We start from the raw sequence: 4,139 nt of genomic DNA on the forward strand, positions 1-4,139 counted from the left end.
CAAGTCTTTCAAAGTTATTGGCTAAGGACTGGACATTCATAGCCAAGGGACACTCTCCCACATGTACCAAGGTAGACTACCTATACACTTAAAGTCTTAAATTATAAATGATAGTCATTCCATCATCCTTGACAAAAACTAACCATATCCATTGTCTTAAATTTAGATTCGTCTTATTAAATATTATACTAAAAAACCTCGCGATACACACTAAAAATATAATGCCTCTATAATTTTAATGCAAGCACTACCCAAACGCAGCTACTGTTTGGAACCTAAAAAAAGATCTTGTGGACATCTAAATCCGATCTTTACCATTCAAATACACCACCAAGATGTTAGGAACCATTAGTTCAAATAATAGCCCGATCCAACAGTTAGTTATCAAAAAACACGATCTGAAGGTTGTTGGTCAGAGAAAAGGTGTACAACAAAATAAATCTTTTTATTTTCTCTTATCTCTTCTCTCTTGTTGAAATCTCTCTAAAAACCTCTATTATGTCCTAATTTCCTTGAAGGAAAATACTAACGAGGAATTCAAGTTTTCTCTCAAGATCTATTTATAGAGTTGTGTTTTTCCTTAAAAAGAAAAAATCAACTACAAATAGGATTGCAATTTCAATCCTTTTCCTAATAGAATTGGAAATCAAATAAAGAGAATAACTGGAATCCTTTTTCAAGTAGGATTAGGAAATGATCCCTTTGGCTGGAATATGGGCAATAGCCCAACAATAAGCTTTAGAAAGCTCACCTAACACACATCAAACTATTGGAAATCCACTTAATTTTATGTTAATTAAGTCAATGCATGTGTAATGAATGAGATCACCATCGATACTATCCAACTAGGCCTAAGAACTTTAAATATCGTAACTAATATAGGTCAGAACCAATTGAAAACTTCCTCAATTCTCTTGGGATCTCCGATGATACATTTCTTCAGATTTTAAAGAACCATCCTCAATTAATGCTCGTGATCCTTCCTACTATGGGAGTATATCAATATATTTTCGATGAAAATAATAACAAAGGAATCCCAATGTGATAGAAAGACCAAATAAAAGTATACTTGATCCAACAAAATTTGTTACTCAATAAATCTTGTTACCGTTCTTTCAAATTCACTGGAGTATGCCTATAAGAAATGACAGAATTAGGCCTAGTGTCCAACTGTAATCAAATACTAAATTCGATAACAGAACTAATGAAACACTTCAAGACTTTGTTTCCACTAAACCTGATTCTAAATGAAAGTTTTCGATACTAGTATAAAAAACATAAATCATATAGATCACGTATCACTTTCTCTTTTTACCAGTTGAGACTTCACAATTGAAAAAAAATATCCTTCTTAGATAAGTAATGAGAGTTTTTTGCCATTTTATTTTAGTAATGCTTGACAAATATGAGGTTATCGTCAAGGCCAAAATAATCTGTATAGATAAACTAAAATCATATTCAAAATTAAAGAACTACGTTTGACCATGTGTCTTATTCTGCCAAGTAAACAACATAAGATCGATGTAACCGATCTACCACTAAGAATCATTTTCCAGTTAAATATATGTGCAAACATAGAAGAAGAGCTTCAGTATATATTCAAATCCAAATAAGGTATGTACTTATGAAGTAGATATATGCTCGAAATTAAACTATAGTAAACTGAGAGCATATGGAATGATACTTCGAACAACCTTTATTACCCCAATACAATTAGTTATTTACTAATGTAAGATTTTCAATCAACACTTATTGGTTTATGATCTATTTAGCTATTCATAACGAGTATGCATACATCTCTATAGGTGTCCTCATGTAGTTTCATACAACTATTCTTTCCAAAATCCTTTAACTAAAAAATCTTTCTCCCCTCTTATTTTCAATTATTATTATTTATCTTAATTCAATGTCTAATAGGCTTCACAATATGAGTTTATCAATATCTATCATTATCTGTCACATTAAATGTTCTTAATGATTGATCCAATTTAGCCTTTATAATCTCTTAATGTATTAGACTTTACTGAATTCATGGCTTCTATCAAATGAATATCAATATGGTCACTGTGCCATACAACTTGAATTGTTCAAATTATCTTTAGTATACCTCTACTAAAAAATATTGAATGAAAATTTTTCATACGAATCTTATAATAAGTCTTACCATCTAAAATTTCATGAACAATTAAACACATTTAATGTCCTTATCCTTCCTCAACTCTTCCTCATAGCTTTACAATATATACTCTCATTAATCAATGATCCTCTCAATCTTACCCTTTGTCTTTAAGATATTTATATCGGACCATCTCATTATTGAATTAATGATTTATTGTTGATAAACATAGGTCATAAAATCATCATATAATTTAAACAAAGTTGGAGTATCCTTATAAAAATCCACCTCGAGAAAACTATACTTGACATTTTCCAACCTTCTTAATTTCATCTTTTAAAATCAAAATTCTTATTACTAAGTTATCTTGTTAACCACACAACATTCCAACAATACCGCATAATATCACCCCTTACCACTAGGCTCAAATTTTAGAATGTATCATCACCATTGGTGACAGAATCGGTGAAAAGTTTTGATCTCAACTATACCACATACGTGATGTATAGTGGTTTCACGGTATTTTCAATGTATTATACTTAAGAGTTGTGTGTGTCTAGAGACTTTTTGTAGTATGGTGTCTTGAAGGAAACATGTCTAGGTTGAAAGCATAGAAGACAACTTAAAAATTGCAGAAGATGACCTACGAAGGCCATCGATGGACCGTAGTTAGTGACCGTCAATAAGCAGTTCAGGATTTAGGAGAAGATCAGGGAAATTTTACCAAGTGTGGAACCACGAGAGAAAATGATGGTCTGTCGATTGATCAACGGGCCGTACTGGTGAACCATCAATTGGTTCAGAGAAGGTTCCAGTACTTGATTTTTCAAGATTCTAAGTATGGAGCGACGGAGGAGCATCGATGGACCTTAGATGGATCGATAGACCATAATGTTTGTCTGTCATTTGATTCAGAGAAGGTTCTATCCAATGGAGAAAAAAATTTCTAAGTCCTGACTAATGGAGGGAGTCGATTGTCTGTCAGTGGATTCATCGATTGAAGCCCCGTACTTGGACTAAACTTTCCTTATTTCAATTCCTTTTTATTTAGAGCTATATTTTCTATATATAGGGCATTAAACCACATTTTTGGGGTTAGCTACTATTACTATTGTTTGATTTTGTGTGTTGGAAATTAGGGGTTGCAAACTTTGGCAATTTGTCAATTTCCTGATTTGGTTTGAACGATTTTCAGTCAATTTCAAGTTGAATTTCTGTGTTTCTTCATATTGTTGAGTAAGTTCATGGTTTCTTCATTCAAAACTATGAATTGTGATCTTAATTGTATGGGTAACTAAATCCACAACTAGGGTTGTGGTAACCATGGGCAATTAACAAAGTAATCCTAGTAATTAAGCAATTCTCGAATAGTGTTTATGCATGCATTGACAATTCTTTTGCTTAGAAGTGTTTATAACGAGTGCATGCGTTAGAACTCACCTTTTTGCTACTTTCTGACCCAAGGAGGTAGGAATAAGAAAAGAACTATCAACATAGATTTAGTGTGGCACCATCTAATAGGCTAGTGTCCATTGGTGCAAAGTAATAACTAAGCCATACATTGATTATGATGTTTAATATGAGGTAAAGGTATGGGTTAATAACTTATACATACGTAGATGGACCAAGGTGTGGGGTAAAATTCTCTAGATGCCGGACCAAGGATTTGAGGTACCTAACTTGCCAATTTGCCTGTAAAACACTAGGAAAAATTTGTTATTGCTAGGAATACAACATTATGAATCTGTCGGGAACACATAACCCCTATTTATTCTCACAACTTTATAAACATTCAAAATCTACTTTAGTTTACTTTTTTAACTCACACTATTTAAAATACTTTTTTCACAACCCCCCTTTATTTACTTGTATTTGGAAAGACATTGACTAAACATACATAACTGTGAATTATAGCCAAGTCGAAACCATTTTACTCATGGCATCGACCCCAACCTACTAGTTGGGTTCTCTACTTGATCATGAGTTCTTAGATTTCTTTAAGGAGGTGTAATTTGTGGTATCA

The sequence above is a fragment of the Solanum lycopersicum genome, chromosome 6 (assembly GCF_036512215.1).
Source record: "Solanum lycopersicum chromosome 6, SLM_r2.1".
Classification (NCBI taxonomy): domain Eukaryota; kingdom Viridiplantae; phylum Streptophyta; class Magnoliopsida; order Solanales; family Solanaceae; genus Solanum; species Solanum lycopersicum.